Genomic DNA, 18,150 nt, shown 5'->3' on the forward strand with positions numbered 1-18,150 from the left:
GCAGGGGAGGCACTCCCCCTCTGTCCCCTTCTGGCAGCCTGTGCCTCAATTTTATCCCGCAACCTAGACATCCACATTACTCATACTCTCATAACACATACATATAGGGCCTTGGGGGTGGGCACGTCTGTGTATTCAAACCCACCTCTGGCGCTGGTGCCCTATCCTCAATTTTAAATGCATACTATAAAGACACATCTCCTGGATGCACTGGTACGCATCTTCAGTGATGTATCCTGGGGTCATCAGGTGTTTCGGGTCTCACAACATCATACGCCCTCGCCCAGGCGACCCAGCCGGGGGTGATCAGGCCCCGACTTGCGTACCAGTAGCTACCCACGGATCAGCCCTCCTGATCCACAGCCACCTTGTGGCTTTCTCTGCCGCTTCACTCAGAGCCTGGATGGCCCTCTTCTTGGCTACCCCAGCCACGCCCAGCCAGCCTAGGACTTTGCAGAGTGATCGTCCTGCAAAGGCCTCAGAAATAATTATCATGTGTGGCCGGAGGGATGTTTTTGCAATGTTCTGAGGGAACTTTAGCTGCTTACCCAGGTCAGCCTGTAGCTGCCAATCAGAGGCTGTGTTGAGGAGGCCGGTTGTTAAATGTGGGCGCACCTGGGGTTTCTCTCCAGCCTTAATGAAAGAAATTGCCTTCCTCGAAGCATGATGATGCTTGCTGGTGCTGATTGCTGAGGCAATCTTTTCAGCAACTACTCTGAGCACCTGGTCGTGCCGCCAACGATACCGACCATCGGCCAGGGCCCTTGGGCAGCTGCTAAGGAGGTGTTCTAGGGTCCCTCTTCCAGAGCACAGGGGACAGACAGGTGTCTCGCTCTTCCCCCACAGATGGAGGTTTGCTGGGCTTGGCAGAGTGTCGTATACTGCCTGCACTAGGAATCGGATCCGGTGGAAGTCTGCCTGCATGATGTTTGCCCAGGTGACCTTGCGCTGCAAGGTGCTCTCCCACATTGTCCATGCTCCCTGCTGCTTAAGGCCTACAGCTCTACTTACTCGCTCCTCCTCCACACCTGCTCGGACTTCTTCCTGGAGTAGCTGGTGTCTCTCCTTTCCCTGTGCCCTGCTGACCTGGGCCTTTGGGAAGTACCCCAAGCCTGCTCCCCCTGTTGCTAAGACCCCCACCAGTGTTTTCTGCCTTAGGCGTGACTCTGCCACCTCAACTGCCTTCTCAGCCTTCCACTTTCTTCCTGTCCTTACCTCAATACCTGCTGATGCCACTTTGCAGTCATTAGAATCTCTGTACTGTAGGGCTTCTCGTGTGCGAGCCACCTTGAACTCTTCTGTGAGGCTACTGAAGGGTAACTGCAAGCTGTTGCTTGCCCCATACAAGGCAGCGCTTGTGAGACTGCGGGGAAGTCCCAGCCACTTATGAAGAAAGCCACTGATCTTCCTTTCCAGGGATTCCACAGTAGTTATTGGAACTGTATAGACAAGCAAGGGCCACAGGATTCGGGGCAGGATGGAATGCTGGTAGATCCAGGCTTTAAATCTTCCAGGCAGGCCGGACTTATCCACCTTAATGAGCCACGCTCCCAGCTCCTCATTTGGCTTCTGAATGGCAGTAGAGTCTTTCAGGCTGGAGTCAAAGAGTTTCCCCAAGCTCTTGACTGGTTGTTCCGTTATGGATGGAATAATGGTTCCTGAGATTGAGAACCGGAACTTGTCCATCACCTTGCCCTTCTTCAGTACCAGCGATCTTGACTTGGAAGGTTTAAAACTCATCCTTGCCCATGAGATGAGTCTCTCAAGACCTTGCAAGATCCACCTACACCCTGGGACTGATGATGTTGTAATGGTGAGGTCATCCATATAGGCTCTGATAGGGGGCTGACGAACACCTGACCTTGTTAGAAGCCCTCTGCACTCGACCTCCGCAGCCTTTATCACCATGTTCATTGCAAGGGCAAAGACTGTAACTGAGATGGTACAGCCTGTTATTATCCCTTTCCCGAGGCGGTGCCAGCCTGAAGTAACTGCCCCAGAAGTGACCCTAAGCCTGAAATTGGCGTAATAGTCCAGGATCAGGTCCTTGATCTTGCTGGGGACATGGTGGAGGTGTAAAGCATGCTCAACCAGTTTGTGTGGGATCGACCCATATGCATTAGTCAGGTCCAGCCACAATACAGCTAGGCCGCCTCTGTTCTCATGGGCTTCTCTTATAAGGTGTGTAACTACACCAGTGTGCTCTAGGCAACCAGGAACTCCTGGGATCCCCCCCTTCTGAACTGATGGATCAATGCAATTGCTTCTAAGGAGAAGCTCGGTCAATCTCCGGGAGACAACGCTAAGAAACACCTTCCCCTCCACGCTCAATAGCGAGATGCTCCGAAACTGGTTTATGTTTTTCGAGTCCTCCTCTTTGGGAATCCAGACTCCCTCTGCGTACCTCCACTGATCAGTGACTCTCCCTCTCCGCCATATCACCTTTAAGATCTTCCACAGGTGGCGAAGCAGCTTTGGGCAGCGCTTATAAACAAGGTAGGGTACGCCACTGGGACCTGGGGAGGATGCTAAACGGGCTACCGTGATGACCTCACACACCTTCTTCAAACTTGGCTCTGTCAACTTGAACTCTACTGATGGTGAGGCAGGGTTGATGAGAGCTTTGTTTGGTCCCAAGTCTTGTTCCCTCAGTGGGTCACTCATGGTCTCATGAAGGAAGTTATTCACCTCCTCTGCTGAGCACTCCAACTGGCCGCTTCGCTTAACCCCAAGCAATTGTTTGGAAAAGCGAAAGGGATCAGCAATAAAAGCTACACGTTTCCAGGCTCTCTCTCTTCCCCGCCTCCTGTGCCATTCTGCTCTACGGAGGGTAATCAGCTTTTTCCGCAAGATGTTATGCAGTTCCTCTAAAGCTTGCATCTCCTCCGCATCAGCATTCTTAAACTGCTTCTTAAGGCTCCTAAGCTCCTGGCGCAGTCAATGAATCTTCATGGCCCTGCGGTTCATGGTGTAAGGGGTCTTGTTGTTACACTTCTCGGTCAGGCCGAACCTTTCTGAGGCGTAGCTGACTATGATGGTGGTCATTGTTTTAAGCCTGCTGTCAGCATCTCTTTTGGCCACAGCTTGTATGATGTTGGAAACATCCTCATCAAACTTCTGCCACTCGCTCCGGCTGCTGGCTGGGGGCCACTTAATCCGCTGTTGTGGAACTACACTGCTTGGATTGGAAGAGTCCGGTGCGTGGAGGGACTGGGCTCTATGGGGTTCCTCCGGGCCGGGCTCCTCCTGCGTCTCACCAGGTTCAGTACCTGTGCGTTGCACCTCACTCTCCCGCTCCAAACATTTCATTCTGGCCTGATGGACCTTTAGGCCGCGCTGGTTCTTACACAGTTGCCGCAGATACATGTCTTACTCGTAGTCCTTTCCATTGCGTTGGTCGTTAACCTTGAGTCCGTCCGATTGGAGACCTCATCCTCCCCCCCTCTCGGGATCTCCTGGGGGTATCTTTCTGTAGGGCTTTCCGTAGCTTTTTGGGGTGCTTTCTCACGAAAACTGCAGACCGGGATGCTAGCCCACCCTGCCCCTAGAGCCGTCTTTATATAGACACTGAGGGTTTTCAGGAGGAGCTGTGCTGCTCTCTGGCAAGAAGCACCATGCCCTCCTGTGTTTTAAATGCACTTTAGAACAGCATGCAGCAACACTACATATGAGCGGGCAGATGGAGGTTTGGGGTTTTCACTCACCCATGTTCTGTTAACCATTGGGGCTGGGGGGCTGGGAGGAGGTGCTGGCCGTCGGATTGGGGTCTGGGATGCGGGGCCTCCCTGCTACTGATAAGGAGGCGGTCTGCTTTCCTCCACCCCAGAGAGAAGGGTTACATCTCCTGGGTCCGGGTAGGGTTTGCCCCTCTGGGGGCAGGGGTACCCGGACCTGGGATATAGAGTATGTTTGGGGAGTGTGAATGTGTGTACAGTGTCTATTTGTGTCTGTCTCCACGTCGGGTGAGTGCCGAGTATTTGTTTGTGTATATGGGGGTGGGAATGCACGTTTGTGTCTCCATGCGCCTGTTCACCTGTGTCTATATGTCAGCTTGGGTCTTAGACTTCACCTCTCTGGGAACATCTCAGGCTCTCCAAGGTATGGAGGCCTATCTCCCCTCACCACACTCCCTGCCAGTGGCTGATGCCCTCAGATGTTGGTGTGTTGGTGGTTCTTGGTGTCTCGGGCTGGGTGCTCATGTATGTACCGACTCACTCCTGGTGGCCGATTGGTGGAGCCTGGCGCCTGTGGCCCGGCTGGGCCCCTTCCGGGGGGTGGGGTTCCCTCAGGCCTCTGGCCTCTGGGCCTGAGACCCGGTCCTCTCTAGCACAGTTGGCTGCCGGCAGAGCCCGCGGGCACGTCGCTGCAGCCCCCTCTGACTTCTGCTCCGTGGCTACTGGGTGACCACTCGTTTGGGGCTCTCCTCAGCTCTTCTCAGGTGGGTGGCACGGTTACCCCCCGGTGGTCCTCCTTGGGTCCTCGTATTCTGGGGCCTCTGGATGTCTGAGGCCTGGATCTTCTCCATACCTGCTTCATGCCCTGGGGGACGGGGCTATGCCTCCCCACACTCCCTAGCAGATCATTACATGGAGAAACCTTTTGAATACAAGTGTGCCGATCCACACAGGTGTGCACAGGTGTACACACGGGTTTTCACAGACACAAACTACACCTTTCTTGGCTGCTACCTCAAAGCACATTGTGCGCTCTCGATCTTGCTTACCCTACCTACAATAACATGTAATATTTAGTATCTACTGTTATCTACTGTTAGCTAGTTTACTGTAATGGTGTTGTATTTATTATGTTGCTCTTTTTTGTTTCTTTTCTCGTCTGTTTTTTCTTATCCCCATACAGGTGAACCAGGTGTTTTGTTTGTTTGTCTTTCTTTTTTTTCTCTTCTCCCCTTTCTCACCATCTCTTTCCCCCTCTATTTTTCTTTCTCTCCCTCTCTTTCTTTCATTTTTTCTCCCTGTCCTATTCCCCAGTCATGTCTGTAACAACCGAAAAATCAAATCAAATAAATACGTAATTATAATAAAGGTCAATCAAATGGACCAATATGGCAAGGCCATGATGATCCAATTGGTAAAGTAAATCCGCTTGGCATCTTTCTGGGCCTTCAGACAACAATTCTGATGGCTAAAGATCCAAACGGGACAGGCAAAAAAAAAAAAAAAAACGGGCCTGCACATGCACCTGTTTTTTCTTTTTTACTCTTCAAAGCGTTTGTTAAACAGCTCTTAAAAAGTCTCCTTCTTAGTAAGAGATTTTATTATTCCTGTATTAACTATGTGTTTTCTCCACTGTCGATTACATGATTGTTTAATAATCCGCAACACAGACATGGTGTGCGCACACACGTGACTCTTTTCTAAAATGGCGGCTCGCTAAACCTTACAACCTAAAGAATGAGGCTGTTTTAACCAGGAGGAGAACTAACAGTACCGTCTCTAACACATTCAGAAACACTAACACACCGAATGAAGCTAATAAAAGAACACAAACTGTAGTATACAGTCATATTAACCATATTCACTGGGCTTATAGCAGCGCTAGCGTTAGCTTTTCAGGGCTAGCTTCTCAAACAAGATTTTGTTAAAAAAGCAGCATTGTGTTACTTTAATATGAGTTATACTTCGACTGGCTTTATAAGTCACTAACAACAATTCGGTAAATCACTCAAACAACTGATACACGTTTCATTTTGGAGAAGTGAAAAATGGAGCATCACTCACGTCAGCGTAGAGAGAAAGTGGGTCGTGATACGGGAGAAAAACTGATAATATGGCGGAATGTCCCACTACCTTCATCTTCTTCTTCTGACATTTTAACTGCAGCTTGCATCCAAAGATGTTGCACTACTGCCTTCTCCTGGCTTTTACTCTCACTTCACTTCCAAATCCTTCAATCCTCTTGATGAGACCAATATTTCTCAAAAAACAAAAAACCACTCCTTTCCCTTCATCATGACTTAACTGATTAACCACCTTTTCAAACGTAAGTTCCATTACACCACCCATTTCTATCCTCAACACTCTCCTTTGACTTACATACTTCCTGCAACTAATAAGCACATATTCCACCTCCATAGCATTACACCAATTACATAACCCAGTCGGATTTTTCACCATCCTAAAATGGAACACAAGACACTCAACTGGATGGCAAAACAAGACAAGAAGGAGCTCTTCATCATCATCATCATCATTTATTTATTTATATAGCACTTTAAAAACACACCTGGTAGACCAAAGTGCTGTACAATACTAATATGCACATTGTAATAAAAAAATAAAATAAATAAAAAATAAAGAATAAAAAATAAAATAAAAATCAGTTACCCACAGAGTTAAACGCCAAGGAATAAAAATAGGTTTTAATAAAGACTTAAAACTGGCACTGATGTAGCCTGTCTAATATGGAGAGAAGGTTATTCCAAAGCATCGGCGCTGCAACAGAGAACGCTCTGTCTCCTCTAAGTTTCCGCCGTGACTTTGGGACAGAAAGCAACAACTGCTCAGCTGACCGAAGGGAACGAGTGGGGACGTGGGGCTTCAACAAGTCAGCCAAATAAACAGGTGCCAGACCATTTAGAGATTTAAAACCAATAAAAGGACTTTAAAACGGATCCTAAATTCAATTGGAAGCCAGTGTAGAGAGGCCAATATCGGAGTGATGTGATCAAATTTTCTTCTGCCAGTTAAAAATCGTGCGCAGCATTTTGCACTAATTGCAAGCGTGACAAAGTGCCCTGCCCAACCCCTATTAAAAGAGAATTACAATAATCTAAACGTGAGGTAATAAAGGCATGAATAACACTTTCCAAGTCACGCTTGGAAAGAAAGGGCTTAACCTTTGATAAACGTCTGAGGTGATAGAATGCTGATTTTACCACCCCGTTTACATGGTCATCAAAGGTAAGTGCAGAATCAATTTTAACTCCAAGATTTGTGATCGAACTCTTTAGTTGGGAAGTTAAAGCTGCAAGATCAACATCCGGAGTATGAGAAGAACGATTTGGGCCAAATAAAATTGCTTCTGTCTTCCGATCATTAAAATTTAAAAGTTTTTGCCATCCATGCTTTGACATCAGTAAGGCAGTCAAGCAGAGGTCGAGTTGGGAGACTATCAGAAAGACTAAAGGGTAAGTAGAGCTGGCAGTCATCTGCGTATAGATGGAATGGCACTCCATGTTTCCGGAAAATCGCGCCAAGAGGCAAAAGGTACAATGAAAATAATAACGGCCCAAGAATAGATCCCTGTGGCACACCCCAAAGCAGAGGGGCCACAGAGGATGAAGCCGACCCCAACTTAACACAAAAGGTCCTATTTAAGAGATGGGACTTTAACCACAAAAGTGCCAAACCAGAAATTCCCACACAGTGCTGTAAGCGGGAGATCAACAAATCATGATCCACTGTGTCAAATGCAGCGGTCATGTCCAACAAGACCAGCACTGCATATTTACCATGGTCTGTGGCTATCAGGATGTCATTCATAACTTTTACGAGGGCTGTCTCCGTACTGTGAAATGGCTTAAAGCCGGACTGAAAGATTTCTGACAAATTAGAGTCATTCAAGTAGTCCATCAACTGAGTATAAACAATCCTTTCCAGAATCTTACTAAGAAAGGGAAGCTTAGAGATGGGTCTAAAATTGGATATGACTGAACTGTCTAAGCCTGATTTCTTAAGTAAAGGATGTATGACTGCATGCTCAAATTCCCTAGGTACTTGACCAGACAAAAGACTAGTATTAATAATGTTCAGAATGTGTGGTCCAATGATAGGAAATACCTTTTTAAGAAAACGGGGAGGAACAACGTCATTAGGAGAGCCACACGGTTTAGCTTTCAACACAAGTTTCTCTAAATCAGATAAAACAATTGGTAGAAAAGCAGAGAACAGACTTGAGCAAGAACCATGCATGGCTGGGTCAGCAGTAGGTAGAGTCGGAGGTCTCAAACTAGCAACCTTGTCCACAAAATAATTAAGAAACTTATTGCACATAACCGCAGAAGAGTGCAAAAAAATATTGCCTTCCGGATTAATTACAGAATTTATAGTGTTATATAGAACACAAGGGTTATGCGAGCTGGCAGCAATAAGTTGAGAAAAATAGGAGTGCTTGGCAGCCTTTACTGCTCTCTGATAGACTTTCCAGCTAGTCTTAAGAGCTTCCATAGAGACACACAGCCTATCTTTTTTCCACCGTCTTTCACATCTTCTACATTCTTTTCTAGTGGCTCTGGTAAAATCAGTTAGCCAAGGACTAGCCTTGGGCTTGCATTGTCTGAATATAAAAGGAGCGACAACGTCGAGGACAGATTTACAAGCAGAATCCAAATACGAAACTAATCCATCTGAGGTGGACAACTCAGGAGGATAAGAAATAAATTGGTCAAACAATATGGAAAACCGCTCGGCGGTATCTGAGCCAAAAGCACGATAACATCGAGCAGGTACAGCCTGTTTCACAACAGGATTAAGAGGAACAATATCACATAAAATAGGCATATGGTCAGAGAACACCGCATTCTCGACGAGTACGTTATGGACAGATAAACCATGTGATAAAACCAAGTCCAGTGTGTGACCACGTTCTTGAGTGGCACCTTTAACAGATATTACGGGTCCAAAATTGAGTGAAGAATACAAAACCAAGACAGTCCAGAAGGATGGTCAAAAACAATGATTTATTTGCACACGCGCGGGAAGATGATTACTGCACACATCAGCAAGGATCTTCACCCAAAATACATTTCAGAATGCTTTTATACTGTCAGGGTATTATGACGCCCCCTCATGCGTTTACAAGCACATAATTTGCTTCCTAAGAACATTATTTGCAACTTGTACAGACAATAATCTATTCTAAGAAATACATGCAAACACAGAAGTTCCTCTTCCTGGCAAATAAGGCGATGGTCTTTGCCCTCTGGGTCGCCATGGGCTGGTCTTCTTCTCCTTGTCACCTGTTGTTAAGCAGAGTCTAGTGCTACAGGTTTGCTAAATACATTCAGGCCCCTACTCAGATCTGTGTCTAGGTTATATGTGATATATATGTGTGTTGTAAGCATGTATGCAATCAACCTCCTATGTTCTCATCTCCCTCCAACATGTATCACCTGGACACTCTCACCAGTGAAGCTTAAAACCTTTTGGATGGAACATCAGCTCTAAACAAGCACAAATATGCACTGTATATAAAGATATAACAACATAAGAAATGGTTATAACTGCACCTGTAATAAAGGTTAATATGGTGTCAGTGTGTTTAAATGTCTCCCTACTATCTTAAGGCTATATGTGATGTTATTAATGCAATGCTAATGCTATAAGATATATTGTAGCAGTAAAACAGTTTCTTTTAATTCCACAATTCCTCCTTTTGACCTCTTGACCACAAGAGGTCACCATACCGGGTGCTGTATCACTCCTTGGTCTCCTCAACTGCTTCTACCAATGGCATCATGGACACCGGGGTCACTTCCCCAGGGTCCACTGCCCTCGCGATTACCTTTTCCAACAATCTTCTGACACAAGGAATCAGGCAGCACCCACAGGTGACCAAAATCCCTAGAAAGACAGCAATAGAAAGCATTGCAGAAATCACAAACCCCTTCCACTGCCCGAACACGGATGTCATCCAGCCCTCAAGGGGATTCTCAATCCCTGAGTCTTCATGCATGGTCCTGGACAGGGTTCTAAGGCCCTCCAGTGCTCGGGTTACTGAGCCATCTGGGGCAGTGTTGTTGGGGATGAAGGTGCAGCACTGATCGCCAAACATGGCACAGACCCCTCCGCGTTCCGCCAACAGCATGTCCAGGGCCATACGATTTTGGACCCCCATCAGTGAGGTCGGGCCCAATTGCTCCACCAATCCCTCCATCGCGTCTCTGGTTAGGTTTGAGAGTCTCAGCACATTATAATGAACATAGTTTATTCTATCCACATTCTTGTTTGGGGTCACTGAGAAAAGAGCAGAGATTATTGGCAAGTTTTCAAAACCAGCGGCTATTTGATCCACTAATTTATACTCATTTGGGACTCCCCTGGGCACTCCTATTGAGTCAATCCAGGTAGGCGAGTCCATTCTGGGGTCGTATGCGTGAGTCCCCTGAGTCCTTCTCTTTCTCAGAATGTGTCTTTTACGTCTGGCTGCCAATGTGCGTGTATTTCTTTGTGGTAGGACTTTTACTTTGTTTCCAATTAGCATCAGTGGAGCTCCCAATCTCACCATAGCGCATGTTCCAACACTTCCCAGAGGTACACGAACCAAAATAGTTTTCTCCCCACAATAATAATACAACCCACTTCTTGCCCATGTGCCAATTACCGTGCTCGAGCCGTTTCCAACATTAGTGGTCCTACCTGTGAGTGTCACAGAGCACCAGCTAGGGTCAATCTCTCCCAGGTTGTATCTCGTTTTATCTGTATAGAACTTAAAGCACGTATAGTTATCTTTTTTACTTGTGAATGGACCTACCTGTGTCTGCTTGTCAATTGGCGGGAAGAGGCTGGACAAGATTGAACAGTTACCAGCACTCACCGCTCCTCTAGTAAGTCGCAGCATGCAGTCGTACCCCCACTTGTCCTCTGGATACAGTGGTGCGGGCTCTGTAAACAACCGCGGCCTAGCTGAAGCACAAGCAACACAGTTAGACACCTGTTGTTCTTTAGCATTTTGGGCCACCCAGTCCAGCCAGAGGTTACTGTCACTGAACCCGGTGGCGCGCTCGATTAAATCCTGCGGCTTCAGCCTAGTGTAATCAACCGTCAGGACTCGTCTGCCTTTTGGTTCGTGTTCCTCTGGTGTGACGGTTGGCGACCCATTCCCTCCTTTTCCTGTAATATTTGTGACAGAGTTAGTTACATTATTATTCATGGAATTGACTAAGTTTATCCTAATTATCCCTATTGGATCCGTACCTGACAAATCTACCCCAATTACCAGGTAGAACACGTTTCCTGGGCTATTTGACCTGGGCAGAGTATTCCAGGGGCCCAGAGAAAGTGTAATAGGGTTCTGGGCAGCAGAAAAATCCCTCTGAATTGCTATTCCCTTCAATCCCTCAGGCACATGCGGTTGCCACCCTACTCCAGTCCAACCTACCACGTTCCCCCAGCCAGGAGCGCACCACTGTCCTGCTGTGTATGACGCCAGTACAGGGCGGATTCCCGGCTGGAGTGAGGGTTCCCTCCCGGTACAGATATAAGCATGACTGCAAACCCACACATCATATCCCTCAGCTGCTGTTTGCACCTTTACAATTGATCACTTCACACAGATCGAACGTGTATGAGCTTGTGGACCCTTTAACGTAGTCCAGTTCTATGCCATTATATGCGCTGAGACAATCATCCCTTTTACCTGACACCTCACGTTTTGGTCTTTTCCATGGCCACATCCCCGTATTCAGTTTCTCAGTTGGTGGTGGGCTGGACTGGCCTCCGTGTTCAGACAGGTCACGTGGGGGCGGTCTGCAAGAAATACACAAGGAAACACACGGCCAGAACTAATACTATTTGACCTAGCAAGCATGTGGTTGTGAGAAGCATTTTTACCAATTTCTTCTCTTCACGTGTCCCATTACGTGTCTCTGATTCGTGTGGGTGCATTGTATTGTGTGAAATTTGTACTTTTAGCATAAAATAGTGCCCCTTTCTTTCTCCTTAATTTGTTACCACTCCTTTGTGTTGACGTGGCGATCTCCTCCTGGGCTGTTCTTCTTGCTTGACCTTCCAGGTGGACTACTGGTCGGCCCGTTGCACAGGTGAGAGGATTTATTCTGCCTCTGATTTTCACCACCCGTGTCTGGTGAAGCTGGGTTCTCCTCCACCAAGCTCTCGTCTGCTGCAGCGCACTTTCGTCCAATGGAACCAGGTGTCGCCTTTCCCTTTCAGCCGAACCGCTGTGCTCGTCCTGGCCGTCACCTCGTACGGACCGGTCCAGCGCGGTTCCTTCCACTTCCTCTTGATGACTTTCAGCCACACTGCTTTTGCATCTGGGACCTCCTTTTCTCCTGTGGGTCCTCCAGAGGTGACCTGTGTTGTGAAACTGGACACAAGAGCTTTCAACTCATTAAAATATTCAGCATGAGACCTGTTACTTTTTCTGGGCTGCTCCTCCGGGACCACTGTCCAGGGCGCGGAAACTGCCTTCCTGTCAGCAGCTCGTGGGCGTGAAACCTGTTGATTGGTTAACAGAGCATCTTATGGTCATCAAAGCAATTGGCAGGGCCGCAACCCAGTTCAACCCTGTCTGCGCGCAGATCTTAGCTAACTTGTTCTTCAAATTTAGATTCATTCTTTCTACTTTCCCCTGGGACTGTGGATGATACACTGTCCCAAACTTATGCTGAACCCCCAACATTCTCTCCACCTCTGCTAAATCCTGATTTCTAAAATGGGTGCCGTTATCTGATCTAATTCTCTTAGGGAACCCATGCCTTGGAATGTAGTGGTTAATCAGACATTTAATCACACTTTTCGCATCCTCTCTCTTTGTCGCCCATGCCTCTGGCCAGCCGGTCAGAGCATCCACACATACCAACAAATACCTGGTCCCTCCCGGACCTGGGTCTACCATATCGGTGAAATCAATCACAATCTCTTCTCCCGGTCTCTCTGGCATGAGAAACTTACCTGGTTCTGGCTTCACCGCTGGTTTTGGATTGTGTGCCCCACAAATCAGACACGTTCTGGCTTTTTCTTTTATCATGTCTCTCAAGTGAGGGTGCCACCAGTGACACAAGTTTCTCTCCATCTGTGTCACTCCTACATGACCAAGCCCATGTGCTTCCCTTACCTTCTTTTCAGCCAGTTTTGCTGTCAGAACCGGTCGCCCGTGGGGTCCTCTCCATAGATCTCCTTCTTTCCGGGCTCCTCGGGCCTGCCACACCTCCTTTTCCTCTGGGGTGGCCTCTTCCTGGGCTTTTCTGGTTTCTTCCAACACGTCCGTGTTTGACTCTTCTTCAGCGATAACTGCCACCATCTGCCTTCGTCCTTTGTAGCCAGCAGCTTCTTTTGCAGCTTCATCTGCTTTCTGGTTCCCTTTGCCCACCATTGTTTTTTCTTGAGAGTGTGCTTTGCATTTTATGATACTCACCTCGTCTGGGTCATTCAGAGCTTCTTCCAGTTCCTCCATTTCCTTCTTATGGCTTATTGGGGCATTGGTTGCCGTTCTGAAACCTGCTCTCTTCCATTGGGCAAGTTCCACGTGAGCTGCCCCAAAAGCATAAGCTGAATCAGTGTAAATGTTCACCTTCATGTCCTTAGCCAGTCTGAGGGCTCGAGTCAGGGCTATTACTTCAGCTCTCTGTGCTGACTGTTGACCCTCAATTCTTCCAGCTTCTTTTACTTCATACTGGTTTCCTTTTCTGCAAACCACAGCGTAGCCTGCTTTCAGTCCTTCTTCATCCCGGTGACAGCAGCCGTCTGTGAACCAGTCCTCGGCTCCGGGGATGGGCTCCGCTCTCAGGTCTTCTCTGACTTTCTCTTCAGCTTCAGCTTTTTTGGCACAGTCGTGTGGTTCCCCTGACCCCATCAAATCTGCCATGTTAATTCCCTCATGTGTGAATGTCAAGTTTGGAGCGTCTAGGACTTTGCTCAACCTCTGCTGTGTCAGTGGTGTCATGGTGAAGGCTTGTGAATTCACGTAGGCTACTACACTGTGTGTGGTGAGCACTTTAAGTGGATGTTCTCTCACTACATGTGCTGTTTTCTGGATGATTTTTGCTACCCCAGCTGCGTGTTGTGTGCATGTGGGATGCCTGGCCTCTGTTGGATTTAGTCTTATGCTGACATACATAAGCACATCTCTGCCCCCTCCTTTTTTCTGAAACAACACCCCATTTACAATCCCATGTGTTTCAGAAACATCAAGGTAAAATGGTTCGTCATAGTTAGGTGTAGCAAGGTCTGTGGCTCTTGACAGATCCTGCTTCAGTGCAATGAATGCTGTTTCTGTGGGTGGCGTCCAGGGCAATTCAGCCTTAAGGTTTCGAACGCCCACCTTTTTTATCAGGTCCCTTAAAGGGGCCGTTTTGCCTGCATAGTTAGGAATGAACTGTCTGCTATAACCTGTCAAACCCAGGAAGGAAAGGAGCTCTTTCACAGTTCTTGGTTGTGGGTGTGTCAGAATCTGGTCTCTGTGTGTGTTCATCAAACCCACTGACCTGTGTGCGATGACTCGGCCCAGAAATGTTACTTCCGGTCGGACCAACTGCAGTTTTTCTTTACTTACTTTGAACCCACATTCTGCCAACCGGTTCAGAACCACGAGCGAGGCTGCTGTACAGGCTGAAGCTGAAGGGGCTGCAATGAGAAGGTCATCAACATACTGAATTAATGTACAACCTTCAGGCAGGTGGCATGGTGACAATGCATCTTTCAGCACCTGATTGAAAATGCCTGGGGACAGTCACGAAACCTTGTGGCAGGCGTGTGTATCTGTATTTCTGGCCTCTGTATGTGAATGAAAAATGTCCCTAAGTGACTCATGTAGAGGGAGACAAAAGAAAGCATTAGCAAGATCAATACATGTAAACCACTTTTGGTCCCATGAAATGGCGGTTAACGCCCGTGTATGGGTTTGGCACAGGCACAGTGTCAGTGCGCAGTATGGCATTAATTGCCCTGAGGTCATGTGCCATCCTATACTTTCCTGTCCCGTGTTTTTCCACTGGCAAAATAGGTGTGTTCCAAAACGACTGTGAAGGCTCAAGCACACCTACTTCCAGCAGCCCTTCAATGGTTTCTGCAATTCCTTCCTCAGCCTCTGGTTTGTGTCTGTATTGTGGTCTATTAATTGGCGCCTCAGACTTCAGCTGGAACAAGACAGGTGAACAGGTAGCGAGGCCGGCGTCAGTGGGCCCCGTGAGACCACAGAGTGTCAGGTAGTTGTGAAAGCGCGGCGACTGCATCAGGATGGTCAGTTCTTTCCCTGCCGTGTGTTCTTGAGATTTCCTGATGTTCCAGAACCACTGCATCATTAGACAGACAGGTGATTCGGTACGTTTTACATTTTGGCGCATACCATACATTTGGAATCTGAGTACTTTGCCACCAAGCGTTATCCAGCGCCCGCTTGACCATCGGTCCCATTTCTCTAGCCTGATGACCTCGTGGACCGCCAATGTGACATGAGGAGCTGAATCTGATCCCATCTCGTACCAAGGCAGTTGTTCGTCCGTCAATTTCACAGCCGCTGCTACTCCTTCCGGGCCAACATAGATGTTGTGGCTACGCACGTTCCAAATTTGACCTTCAAGGTCAGATTGAAAGCTTTCTCGGTACGTGTCATCGTCGTCCCTATCATAAAAAAGAGTGACGTGGTATGGATCACGCGGCGGGGTGTAGACGGCCAGGCTCATTATCCAGGGTTTCCACAGCTGATATTGTCTGAGAATGCCGTCTTCTACTAGCCTTCCCCAGTATATGTCGGCTGTAGCTTGTTCAGAGTCTTGGAGCAGATATTGGGTCTTTGAAAATGTCCCCAGGCACGGGAACTCTTTTCCTCCTGGAAGACTGACAGTAAGCCCATCTGCAGAACACATGATAGTGGCTCCCAGCTTCACGAGCAGATCCCTGCCCATGAGATTTACAGGCACTTGTGGTGACACCACATATTGGTGCTTCAAAGTTTGTTTTCCCAGCTTTGTCAGGGCTGGATCAGTTAGTGGCAGAGTCATCGGGACCCGGAAAAACCAACCACTGTGACAGTGTGGTTGGAGAGTCTTGCACTGTTCGGTGTGTCTCTCAGTGTTGAGTAAGTAGCTCCAGTGTCCACCAGGAAGGTCAGTGGTGTTCCTTCCACGGTCATTGACAGCATGGGATCTGCCATCCCCACGCTGTCGGGTTTTTCAGGGCCCCGTCAGTATTGCTCCTCCCCCCAGTTCCAGTCAGCCACTGGATACTGAGCGACTGGCGCTGCACTTGGGTTTGGGGCTTGATGCCCTCCTCTGTATGCACCTCTTCCTCTGGGAGCTCCGCGTGCCTGGGTTTGGCAGCCTCGCCCTCGATAGTTCATGGGCGGTTCGGGGCAGTCTCGCGCCCAATGTCCTTCTGCTCCACATCTCAGACAGGCATTCCATGACGTGTAGCTGGGATTCCCCGTACCACGAGCCCTTTGTCCTCCCGTGCGGATCCACCACGCCCTCTATCACGGTCTAACAGCTCCCCAATTCCCGCGGGTTGTCGCTGCCTTGGTGCATTGACGGGCCAGCGGTCATCAGGGTAGACGTTGGGATCCAGATCTGGCCATTCAGGCACGGGACCAGGCTGGGGCTTCACCACCATTATTTTCTTTGTGGCTTCCTTGACCTCTTTCTTTTTCGCCTGCTTTATTTTTGCTTCCGCCAGCTGCAACTTCACCAGCCACGCCTGCGCTTCCTCCAACTCCTTCTTCTGTTTGTTCACGTCATCTTGCTCCAGCATCAATCTGTGCGTGACGTGTGCGCTCCCATTGGGTGGAGTCTGCAACAGCAAAGTCTGGATTCTTTTCTAGATCAGTTCTCACTTGCTTGGGCAGCCCTGCAAGGACCGCAGCACGGAACCACGCCCGACTTTCTCCTTCCCTTCCGGGGTGTATTCCCGTTTCTGACATCCACTGCTCCTTCGCTCTTGCTAAAAACTCACTAGGTGTGTGTTGTGGATCCCAAATTATTTTAGGAATGGCTCCAGTGTTTGGGGTCGGGTACTTCTCACGAACTGCGTCCGCTAGGTCACTCTGCACGTCACGATATGGCACGTCGTTGGCGTGATGGGTCGTTCCAGCGATTTCTTCCACGTCAGCCAGGCCACACCCAAGCATAGATCTCCCAGCGATCCCGCGGAAGTCTCCAATGGCAATTTCCTCTCCTTCTGTCAACATGTTCAGTTTCCTCAGCCATCTTGCTCCCCCCTCTGTGATGGGTGGTAGTTGTTTGACCAATGCGTCCCAGGTCTCTTACCTTGTATGCGCGATAGATTCGTTCGTTTTTCGGCCCATTATCAGTGGCAAATTCAAACTTGTGGTTGCGGCTTCATCCCTGAACTTCACTCCTTGCTCTTTTGGGTTTTTCCAAGCCCCTTGGGACGTCAAACATGGATTGGCGTTGTCCTCTGCCACTGGATTTCCTTCTTGTGCCTGAATCTCTGCTCACTCTCCTGTTACGCAATTTGATGCTGGTGCCTGGGTCAGAGGCAGCGCCTTCTATGATGTCTTCCTGTTCTGAGTCCTCTTCTTCTGATGAACTCCCACGGGCTGTGATTTCTTCCTCCGCGAGCTTTCTCAGGGCTTTCTGCTTCACCGAGGTCAGTGTGTCCAAGACCGCTAGTATGGCGTCTCTGTCCTCATGCATGAACCCATGTACTTCTCCTTCCCAACGGTCTTTCCTCACAGGAAGTGACCTACCTGTCTCGAGCTGTCCTTCTCTTTTGGGGTTGGCAAGTCAACAAACGATGGCCTCCTGACCACGTCGTCTGGTGATCCCATATCCTCATGTGGAGGTGTGAGTTGAGCCTCGCTGTGAGGCTCACCGTGGCTCCCAATCTTTCCTGAGTCTTGCACGGTCACGTCATCGTGTGGGCGAGGTCGAGACCCCACCTGCAGCTGAGGCCATCAGTGTCCCTGCTTCCTCTGGGGTTGGTTGTCCCCTGTCGTTGTCTCTCCTGTTTGGGTGGTTGAGATTGTGCCTGTGTATTTGACATCTGCGATTCCCCAAGCACAATGCCAGTTTGTCCATCTGGGCCACGCACTCGTCCTCCCTCAAAGGTCATCATAGGCATCACATAGGGTGGCGGGCTTCAACTCCAAGAGCCTCAGACGGGCACTGGGCAGTTGTGGGATCCACGGGTATATTTTTGGTGTGTGGTGTCTGTTTGCTTCTTCCTCCTTTGAGGTGAGTTTTGTCATCTGATCCTCCATCTTCTTGTTGTCTTCCTGCAACTGGCGCAAAGTTTTCAGTATACTCACCATGTCCTCTGTTCCCTTTATCTTCTGATCCACCTCCTTTGCAGATTCCGTCTTTTCCACTTGCTCCTTCATCCAGGATGGCACTGCATTGCACATCATCATCCACTTACAGCAATTGCCATGCATTGCCTTCAGGGCCTTCATTTCCTTTTTGTTTTCCTGTTGACTGAACGGCCTCCACATTCCTCC

General features: G+C 48.6%; 1 pseudogene; it reads right to left on the reverse strand.

Annotated features, from left to right (window-relative positions):
- Window positions 1-269: 269 nt before the first annotated feature.
- On the reverse strand, window positions 270-3,324 carry LOC120440213 (annotated as a pseudogene).
- Between the last annotated feature and the right edge of the window lie 14,826 nt (window positions 3,325-18,150).

This window comes from Oreochromis aureus, linkage group 5 (genome assembly GCF_013358895.1).
Source record: "Oreochromis aureus strain Israel breed Guangdong linkage group 5, ZZ_aureus, whole genome shotgun sequence".
In the NCBI taxonomy this organism is placed as follows: Eukaryota; Metazoa; Chordata; class Actinopteri; order Cichliformes; family Cichlidae; genus Oreochromis; species Oreochromis aureus.